The following is an 11005-nucleotide window of genomic DNA, read 5'->3' as shown; positions in this document are numbered from 1 at the left end:
ATATGAATATAATCGAATTTATAACGTCGAAGAGTGCACGCATTTTCGTTTCGTTCGTTTTTTGCAATTTAATTCAATTCTACAGCCACCTTTGTTTCCTTTCGTTTTTCGCGACGAGATAAAATAATCTCAATAAACACTGGTATCTACGATTCCTCATAATACAGTGACTCTTCTCATTTTTGCTTGGTCACTGGATCTACTCTACTCAAAACTAAATGGATAATCATTAAGTTTGCAATTTTAGTATCATCTTCTATGGATAATAGTGATCCATAAATTGATAACACAGTGTCGATGAGACCCCTCAGCGACGACGCAGACGGCTGGGAAATTTTCGGAAGGCTGAACAGTTGACGTATTTGGTTCGCAAAGATGAGACATTCGTTATGATAAACTCTTTTTCAACACAAAGTGGGCGAAAAGACGCTTAGTGCGATGAACATCGTACATTTTTTGTAAATAAACAAGAAAAAAATCCAAAAAATTAAGCTATGAGTGAATTCGACACTCATATGGTGCTCCAACGTCAGCAAGACGTCCGTCGGCACTCTCTGCAACGAAACAACGCATACCACTCATTCGTGTCAACCCAAGACAACGCGACCGCAAACCCAACAAAAACTACCGAACCGCGATCAATAACTCCAAGCCCAAGTAATGAACTTAATCCAACATCGCTAGGCAGGGCGCGCTCTTGTTGGACAAAACCTCATACCCCTCCCTCATGCCAACCTGCTTAGCCACGGTCACCAGTACAGTGACGTCACTAGCAACTGCAACGGCTACTTCTATAACAACTACATTAGTATCGACTGCTCGCGCAATACCATACTGCAACAACGAAATCTGCTGTGCAAGCAAATAATGCAGTACCTTACACCAGCGCGCTCTCCTCTAAACAACGTTCGGCCGTACAGACTGGCCTGGATCGGTAAATACAAATAAAACGTAAGCTCAGCCCGCAGCACTCTAGGCTTGGTAATTCTGCCAAAATAACTCGCGGCACTTCAAAACAATCCACATCAGAGAAGCCCATAGAAGCAAACAGATTTGCTATTTTGGCAGATAAATCCGATGAAATACCCCCTGAACACATAAAGCCCAAACCGCCGCCGATTTACATTCGAGAGAAAAGTTCGAATGCTCTCGTAAGCTCAATACTAAATCTAATCGGACCAGACAATTTCCACATAATTCCACTAACAAAGGGAAATATTCACGAAACAAAAGTTCAGACTAATACGGAAAAAAATTGCAAAATTTTGTCGAAGTTATTAAACGACACAATAAAAACTTCTACACTTACCAATTAAAAAGAGGTAAAGGCCAGCAAGTAGTACTTAAGTGGGCAGGATGGTTTGAGACTTCAAAAAAATTTTTTTTTCAGAAATTTTTTATATAATAGAACAATATCTTAGGAATATCCTGTGACAGTTTCATGTCGATCGGACTAAAACTTGCTGAGATATCGATTTTCTAGTTTATTTCTCTCCATATACTTTCCATTGCTTTTAAAACTTTAGACGCGATTTCTTAAAAACAACTTTTTCAAGTCGGTGCGTATCGTAACTCAAAAAGTACCGCTCGGATCTAAATAAAATTTTGCACACATCTTAAATACAATAAATACTTGCGGATGAACGATCGCTTTTTTTAAAAAAAATTTTTTTTTACCATTTTTACGGGCAATAATGGGCGGATTTTTATGTAAAAATGGTACCTCCGACTTTACAACCGCGCCAAAAATTCAAAATCGAATATTTTTCAAAATGGTTTCGTTCATCCGCACAAGAAACTAATATTTTAAGTAAATCAATTCAATTTTTTTATTTCCGATAACACTGTAAGGCCAGACTTTACGCACCGCAAGAGACCAATTTTTGGAAGCGACTCCGGCCGACTGCCCGTCACGGGATAAATTATAATTATTTCTTAAAAATAAAAATTCCTAGATACTCTCCAAATATAGCCATTAATCGTGTAAAAAAATGGAATTGAAATATTTACTCAGACATAAAAAAAAAAATCGCAAAAATCTGCCATTTTTCAGCCTCTGAAACCATCCTGCCCCCTTAAAGGTATTGAACCGGAAGTAACACCAGCCGAAGTTACAGGCGCACTAAAGGAAAAAGGTTTTAATGTTAAAAATGTTACTAACATTTTGAATAGAGAAAGAAAGCCTCAACCTCTGTTCAAGGTAGAACTTGAACCCGAAACCAAATCCAAGCCTCTGAAAAAAATGAAGTGCATCCAATTTTTACTCTCCAGTTCCGCAGAATAACCGTAGAAGAGCCGCATAAGAAAAATGGGCCGATGCAGTGTTAATAATTGTCAGGAATACGGCCACACAAGGACTTACTGCACGCTCCGTCCAGTATGCGTTGTTTGTGGAGAACTTAATGACTCCCACAAATGCCCAAAAAACAAAGAGGATCCCAGCAGCAAAAAGTGTGGAAACTGTGGAGGCAACCATACGGCTAACTACAGGGGCTGTCCAGTCCACAAGGAACTGAAAAGTCGTACACACCAAAGAGTGACCACTGCTCGCTCACAAATTACACCTATGAAATCAACGCGTGATGTCTTCTTCCCTACAGCCGTGAAACCTTCAGTTTATAATGAGTTCACCGACAAACCCGAAAGCTTTGCAGCTGCTCTAAAAATGGGCCTGAAATGCACCGCCCCCACCAAGCCACGATCATCAGTTTCCCCTCACCAACCAGGAGAACAGTGTACGAACACATTTGAAGCAATGATATGTAATCTTCAACAAAGTATGATGGATTTTATGTCATTCAAGCAGACAACTATACAAGATCTTGTGCGAAACCAAAACGTTTTGATTGAGCTGCTTGTTGCTCAAAACCAAACAAAGTAATCAATGGCTCCACTTCGTATATCACTGTGGAACGCCAACGGCGTCTCACAGCGCAAACTTGGGTTAACTCAATTCCTTAATAACAACCATATCGATGTTATGTTACTCGCAGAAACTCATCTTACAAATAAATACAATTTCCGAAATCGAGACTACTTCTTCTACAACACGAATCACCCAGACGGGAAAGCACACGGAGGCACCGGGATTCTGATTAGAAAACGCATTAAGCACTGCTTCCACAATAGTTTCGGCACTAACTACATGCAAGCTACATCTATAGAGGTACAGATGGACCACCGTTCCCTAAAGATTGTCGCCGTATACTGTCCTCCTCGGTTAACAATATCCGAATCCCAATTCATGGACTACTTCAACTCTCTGAGCGAACAATTTATAGCAGCAGGAGACTTTAATGCCAAGCATATGCACTGGGGATCTCGACTGGTGACTCCAAAGGGAAGGCAGTTGTACAACGCAATAATAAAACCAAGCAACAAGCTAGACTGTGTGTCACCTGGGACACCTACATATTGGCCAACAGATCCCAGAAAATTGCCAGACTTGATAGACTTTAAGCAACTTATCCACAAACGCCCTTAAATCCGTCTTGGTCGCAGCAGCTCGCATGTCAACCCCACAAACGCAAGAAACCTCGTACAATCATAGATACACGAACGTTGAAATAGAAAAGCTTGTTCAAGCAAAGCGACGCTCACGGCGAGACTGGCAATCCAATAGATCACCTTCTGCAAAACAAAGGTTTAAAGATGCTACACGAAGACTCAAAGCTGCACTCCGTCAAGAAGAAGAAAGGTCCCAAAAACATTTCATAGAGCAGTTATCCCCAACGAGCTCCAAGTTTCCACTTTGGAGAGCACACTCATCACTCAGCGCACCAATAGAACCTGCAATACCAATTAGGACATCCACAGGCAACTGGGCGCGCAGCGACGGAGAAAGAGCCGAGAGATTTGCAGAACATCTTCAAAATGTATTTCAGCCCAACACAGCATCAAACGGGATCTCACTGTCAGCAACATCAGATATCGACACATCTACGTATGATCCAATTGTATTCAGACCACACGAGTTGCTCAAAATCATAAATGAACAACTCAACCCAAAAAAATCCACAGGATGCGACCTTATATCACCAAAAATGATTATCGAACTTCCTCTCTGCGCAGTTCGAGCTATTTGCCAACTCTTCAATGCAATAACGAAACATGGATACTTCCCAGAGAGATGGAAAAAGTCGATCATCATAATGATACCAAAACCCGGCAAAGACCGCATAATTGCTTTATCATATAGACCAATTAGTTTACTAACGTGTCTATCAAAACTCTTCGAAAAATGCCTCTTGGCACATATTACCCCACATCTCAGAACACACAACAAAATCCCGACTCATAAATTCGGTTTTCAAGAAAAACATGGAACCATCGAGCAAGTCAACCGCATAACTTCTGAAATCAGAAATGCATTCGAACAAAGGGAGTACTGCACTGCGATATTTCTGGAGTATGGCACAAGGTTTAATGCACAAAATAACAGAAATGCTCCCAACCAACACTCATAAACTTCTGAAGTCATACCTTTACAACAGGAAAATCTCAGTAAGATATAATGCTGCCATGTCCGATGATTACATCATCAGTGCCGGAGTTCCTCAAGGCAGCGTGTTAGGACCAACACTCTACCTTATCTACACTGCGGACATCCCAACGAGCATGCAACTCACCACATCCACTTTTGCTGATGACACAGCGATCCTAAGCCAATCGAGATGCCCCAAGCAAGCAACGGAGCAACTTGCTAAACACCTGGTGGCAGTGGAGAAATGGCTATCCGACTGGCGAATCAAAGTTAACGAACAAAAATGCAAACACGTAACGTTCACACTTAACAGGCAAGACGGCCCCCCCTTATTTTAAAGAACACAGTGGTTCCGGTAGCAATTGAAGTGACATATCTTGGCGTACACCTCGATAGACTTGGCGCAGCTACATTGAAGCCAAAAGAACTCATTTAAAGCTCAAAGCCAGCAACCTCCTCTGGCTTATCAATAGCCGCTCGCCCCTTAGTCTGGACTATAAAGTACTCCTATACCTATAGCTATACTCCTCCTATAGAATGCCAGTAACAGCAGTGTGGACATAATGCAAAGAACACAGTCAAAAATTCTCAGAACCATCACCGGGGCACCGTGGTACGTTCGGAATGCAAACATTCACAGGGACCTTGATATACCTCTCGTCAGAGAAGAGCACAAATTACAACAAAGTACTACAACAGGCTATCAGTACATCCAAATCATCTAGCGAGAGCCCTCACGCGAATTTCTAGCAGTTCTCGCCTACACCGCAACGACCTTCCAATCCAGCGCTAATTATTAGGACTATGTAGTCTCTATTCAGTTAAATTAAACTGTTAGTTAACGTATTATTTTAAGATTTGCAACCTTATTGTTAGACTCATAAAGAGAAGATCCAATAAATAAAATCAAGCTTAAAAAAATCAAGCTAAAATCAAGCTTTGCTTATCAAAGCTTTTTGAGACTTCTACTGCTCCGTATCATGCCTCATATGACTTCGAATAATATAATCCCTAGAGCAGGTGAACCGTATCACATCTGAAATTCGAACCGCCTATGAACAGCGAGAATAATGTTCTGCTATATTTCTGGACATATCCCAGGCATTTGACCGAGTCTGGCTGCAAGGACTTATGTATAAAATAAAACTATTACTCCCACAAAACTGTCATGAGCTGCTCAAAACATACCTGCTTAATCGAGTGTTCACTGTAAAACAAAAAAATTTTACAACAGAAGAGTTCGAAATTAAGGCGGGCGTACCCCAAGGAAGCGTCCTCGGCCCCACCCTATATCTTATATATACAGCAGATATCCCAATAGACCAGCGTCTAACTATGTAATTCTAAATATAAATATAATTACTAGCTGTCCCGGCAGACTTCGTACTGCCAGCTGTTGTTTTTTTTTTGTTGCGTTCAGAATCTTCTTTTGTGACAAAACTTAAAAGTTTTCAAACTTAAAAAAATTATCTGATACAGTAAGAACTGAAGATAGCTAAAATTAAGTTTCGCGGAGCTATCATTTTAATCATTTTCAATCCCAAAAATTAAAGAGTACCCTCTTATTTTATTCAACTTCATTTATTGAATAAAACCATAAAGTTTTATAATTATTTTCGATACATCATGTTGCTTACTTATAAAGAGTTTTCCTGAAATACTGGCTATTTATAAAATTTAAATTTGATATTCACAGACACACACTGTTAAAATACAGTGTGTTAATTAATTAAAAGCTTTCTCATAAACTATATTTTTTGTTTTATTTTGTGGTGCGTAAATAAACAAAGAAGACGGTTTTCCGACGCCCGAACACGCGACGTCTAATTGTCCATGCGCGAAATAGGGAAACTCCAAGTTGATTTCACAAACTTCTAACGATTGTCCTTCCGATTTATTTATAGTCATCGCAAAATCCAGACGTACTGGAAATTGTAAGCGTTTAAAATCGAATGGTGTGTCCGTTGGAATCATTGGTATCCGCGGGATCAAGACATCCTCTCCTTTGTATTTTCCTTTTATGATTGTTGTCTCAATGACGTTATTCATCAGTCTTTTCACAGCCAGTCTTCCAGTATTATGGCTATCAGATGGCATCCGATCCAATGCTATTTTGATCATGTTTACTAAATTTTTATTCTGATGAAGAAACATTTGTAATTGTTGGACAATGGTTCTCTTTACTGTTGGTTTGTGAGCACAACGAATATTAATTTCCGCATCTGAATTGCCCATAAAATAAATTTGTAAAAATTGATGATCTGCATCAGGTAGTGGTATCAGAGTTCCCAGTAAGTGATAAAATTGTCCTTGTATCTGTGATTTTTCAAAATTTGGCCATTAATTATTTCCTATATATATATTTGAATACAAACTTGAATATTTTTATATAATACCTTAAAAGTGGGCATGAAATTGGCTTGTATAATATGTGTAGCACCAAATGATGGCATCTGAACACAGTTGTTATATTTCTGAATGTTGGTCAAGAAGTGCTTCGAATCATTTCCAATCCCAGAAAATAAGGAGCGTAAAGGATCTGGTGGTGAGACCAATTGTGGCAATTTTACTTTGCCTTCAGCGCAACATAATCCAGTAGATTTACCAGTGTACTTTAACGCCTTACAATATTTACAAATTGTTTTCATATCCCCAATTTTTACTGATTTGTCGGCACAATAATCAATTGCCGGATCATAGTGGAATGCAGCTCGTTCAAGAATCACAGGAGCACTGCGTCTGCGGATTCGCTTAGTTTCATTATGTCTAGCTTGCTGTTGATGTGTTTAATGTGCACGAACTCGTTGCATTCTAAGCCTATCTCCTACATTGCCACTCACTAAAGAACGCAATTCTGACATAGCAATACGACTATTTTCTTGATCTGTGCGGTTAGCACTTGAGGTAGCTCTTCGCACATTTAATTGACTACGACGACCTAAGTCAGGCCGTCTTCTCCTCGGCATCGTAAATTGTAATTAATCAAAGTGAGAAAATTTCCCGCAAAATTTGAGAAGTGAGAAAATTTCAAATTAACATTTTTTCCAATTTTTTTCACAATTTTTCAGTAAACACAATATCGGTTTGTCACATAAAATTAACTGAGCAGAGAACAATGAGTAGCTGTCAAACAATGTATCACGTACCGGCGCACAGTGGTTGATTCCATAGGCCAAAAATAAAAAAACGAAAGTCCGAAATTTTTCATTTTTTGTCTTTAAATTATTTCTTAACAGATCAATAAAACAAACGGTATTTTCATTTTCGTTCTGTCCCTTTCCCTCGCTGTACGAATAGCGGGAGAAGAGAGACAAACAAAACTCGTGGTCGTTGCAGTGAACGCAGCTTAAAAATTAGCTCCTTCGAAAAAATTTAATTAAAATAGTAAATCGTGGTCAATCATAATCAAATAAAATGAATTATGAAAATAAAGGCATGTACTATAAAACGGAGTAATTTTTATGTCAATATGTGTCGTGTTATTGTGTACATAGAATTAAGATAATGAAAAAGTTGTGTTACCCATCTCTCCCTTTAATGAAACTTATTTATTAATAATAGTGAATGTTTTCTTAGTCTATGTTCTAAATTTGAGCTGCAACTTTTTGCAACATTCTGACTTATTCCATTTTTTGTGTTCGAGCAAATTTTGTGTTTTGCTGTTTTCGTGCGTAGTTTGTCTTTGGTTGTGTTCGTCTTATTCGTTTGTGCTTTGAAATCTTAATTGCGCAATTGTGATTTTTTAATTTAATTAACTTTGTTTTTATATATAGGCAATTCATATCAGTGCAAAATATCAAGTTAAATATTTTTAAGATGTGGTGCTCAGTAATAGGTTCATTTCCTGATAAAGCTAAAAAAGTATATGACGACCTACAACATAGATTTCAATCTGATGGTTACGAAATTATTGAAAATATTTCTAAGAAAGTACTTGATTACTTATTCAAAAAGTTTGCTGATATGTGGAATAAATCCTATAGAAATAAAGTAAAAGTTATTCAAGTAAATTCTGATTGGTTAGCAAAATTTGAATATACATGTTTAAGTCAATCCAGAAAATCATCTGATCGAGGACGTCCAAAATTAAGTCTAGCAGTGTGCTCAGAAAGAACGAAGAGGCGAAGAATAGCAGAAATATCAGAGGTCAATCAGTCCGCTGCCGAATCCTTCGATATTTCCAGCAAAGGAATGTGAAGTAGTAGCTCTTATAACTGAAGCTAATTTGACAAAACAGCAATATGAACACACCAAAAGCTTTGTTAACAGTAAAATAGAGGCAAACTTTTTTTCCTGTTACAATAATATTTTAAAGGAAAAACAGGAAAGCTATCCAGAACTAATAAGTGTTACAGAATCTGGCATAGAAGTTTCGGTACAAAGCTTATTGGACCACACTGCGTCTCGCATTTTAAAGTTCCAAAGCGATGTAACAGATAAACTTGATGAGTCTCATAATTACCTCACTTTAATAGGGAAATGGGGCTTCGATGGCAGCTCTGGACACAGCGAATATAAGCAAAAATTTGAAAATAATAATTTGGAAGACAGTTGCTTATTTGTGACATCATATGTTCCTCTTTAACTATTTGTAAAATCTGATAATGATAAGGAACAGAAAATTATTTGGAAAAACCCACGACCATCGTCTACCCGTTATTGCCGCCCGATTCGCATTCAATTTCAAAAGGAATCAGTAAATTTAATTAAAAATGAAGAAGAGTATTTAAAAAAAAAAATTCAACAACTAACCCCCACCGAATTTAAAACGGCTACCAACCGGAAATTCTGTGTTGATCATATCCTTCAACTCACAATGGTGGATGGCAAAGTGTGCAATGCCTTAAGTGAAACATCATCTTCAAAGTGCTACATATGCCAAGCTAGACCTACGGAAATGAACGACATTGACAAATGCCTACAAAAAAAAGTCAGAACAGATCGGTATGAATTTGGATTGTCTCCATTACATGCGTATATTCGTTTCTTTGAATATTTTCTTCACGTATCATATAAACTTGAAATCCGTCAATGGCAAATAAGAGGGGAAGAAAATAAAGAACTGTTTCAGAGAAGGAAACAAAATATTCAGTCCGAATTTCGTGAAAAAATGGGTCTTATTGTCGACAAACCAAGAACAGGTGGCAGTGGAAATTCAAATGACGGCAACACTGCAAGAACATTTTTTAATAATCCTCATTTATCGGCTGAAATAACAGGCATTGAACAACATTTAATTGAAAAATGTGCAACAGTACTGCAAGCCTTGTCGTCTGGATATAAAATCAATGTGGAAAAATTTCGAAAACTAGCACTAGATACTGCAAGGGAACTAACAACAAAGTATTCCTGGTATTATTTGTCTTCTTCAGTGCATAAAATACTTATTCATGCCCCAGATGTTATTCAATATGCATTAGTATCCATTGGAGAGCTCTCAGAAGAAACTGCGGAGTCGAGGAACAAAGACGTTAAGAAGTATCGACTCAATCATACACGTAAAACATCACGTATTGCCACTAATAAGGACCTTATAAATCGGTTGTTTTTAACTTAAGATCCTTTCATAACCGGGCAACGAAAGTTACCCTCCAAATGTAAAACGATTCTTTCGAAAAGTGTTTTTGATTTGTTAGAAAAATTTTATTGTTTATTTTATTTTGTATATTGGTAATAAAATGAAATTAAAACATATTTAATAAATAAGGAGTTTTCGAGCCTGAAAGTATGCAATTGAATTAAAGCTTTAAAATGTTATTTTGTATTTTTTTATGTCCTTAACGAATTGTTTTTGCCTTTGCTTAATAATGTTTTTCATAATATTGAGTCTTTAAAGCAGCACACAAATTTTGAGCTCCATATTCCAACTGGAACTATTTTTGGCCGCCTTCGCCATACATAATCAACCACTGTGCGGCGCCTACTATTATTGTAGAAGAAAGAGAAATTAAAAATTTTGTCTAAAAAATAAAAATAAAAATTTAGGGGTAGTCCCTAACATTTAGGGGGATGAAAAATAGATGTTGGCCGATTCTCATAGATACCGGATAAGCACAAAAAATTTCATCAAAATCGGTCAAGCCGTTTCGGAGGAGTATGGCAACGAAAACTGTGACACGAGAATTTTATATATTAGATATGTGTATAAAATTAAATAAATTTTAATTTTAATTTTGGTACAAACAACGAAAACAATAATAATTAATTAATTTACTAAATTACTTTTATTTAAATGTTTATTTTAAAGTAATTCTGTGGATTGTAATTTTTTATTTTTTATAATAAGAAATAAAATAATTAATTTTCAACCAACGAAAACAATAATTAAATAATTAATTGATAGTCAAATAAAATATAGTCGAGGCACTGAGAATTTAAATATATGTTCGCCAGTGATACCGAAAACAATATTCCGAACCAAATTGAAGGGTATCGCGTCACTTGGCGTTCCGTTGAACAAAGTGCGCCAAAAGGCTGCACTTTAACTATTTTATTGGCAAATATTAACAATATCGAAAACGA

The 11005-nt window shown here is 37.2% G+C and overlaps 1 long non-coding RNA gene across 1 annotated transcript; it reads right to left on the bottom strand.

Moving 5' to 3' along the window:
- Nucleotides 1–6227: 6227 nt before the first annotated feature.
- LOC116656470 lies at nt 6228–7499 on the bottom strand. Its single transcript, XR_004311417.2, has 2 exons — nt 6880–7499; nt 6228–6799 (listed from the first exon to the last, which is right to left on the bottom strand). It is a non-coding gene; the product is annotated as an uncharacterized LOC116656470 (long non-coding RNA).
- Nucleotides 7500–11005: the final 3506 nt, after the last annotated feature.

This window comes from Drosophila ananassae, chromosome XR, assembly GCF_017639315.1.
Source record: "Drosophila ananassae strain 14024-0371.13 chromosome XR, ASM1763931v2, whole genome shotgun sequence".
In the NCBI taxonomy this organism is placed as follows: Eukaryota; Metazoa; Arthropoda; class Insecta; order Diptera; family Drosophilidae; genus Drosophila; species Drosophila ananassae.
This window is presented reverse-complemented; position numbering and strand designations above follow the sequence as displayed.